Source organism: Haliaeetus leucocephalus, unplaced genomic scaffold, assembly GCF_000737465.1.
Source record: "Haliaeetus leucocephalus isolate CR32 unplaced genomic scaffold, Haliaeetus_leucocephalus-4.0 Scaffold530, whole genome shotgun sequence".
Lineage (NCBI taxonomy): Eukaryota > Metazoa > Chordata > Aves > Accipitriformes > Accipitridae > Haliaeetus > Haliaeetus leucocephalus.
Window position 1 is genome coordinate 3,895 of NW_010972966.1, and position 237 is coordinate 4,131.

The window sequence follows — 237 nt, forward strand, 5'->3', positions numbered from 1 at the left end:
ATAGAGAGTTTCCGCACCCCCTGCTTGGCAAGGGGGGGTCCCGGCACGGGCAGAGACCGGCTGCAGCTCACCGCAGTGATGGGGGGGGACCGCGGCGTCCGACCCGGGGATGTACAGACGAAGCTGATATTAAACCGTGGATGCGACCGTGGGGATGGCTCCTTCCAGCGCCAGCGGGGCTGGGGGGGTTGGTTGGTTGAGGGGTTGGTTGGATCATGGGTGGGTTGGTTAGTTGAT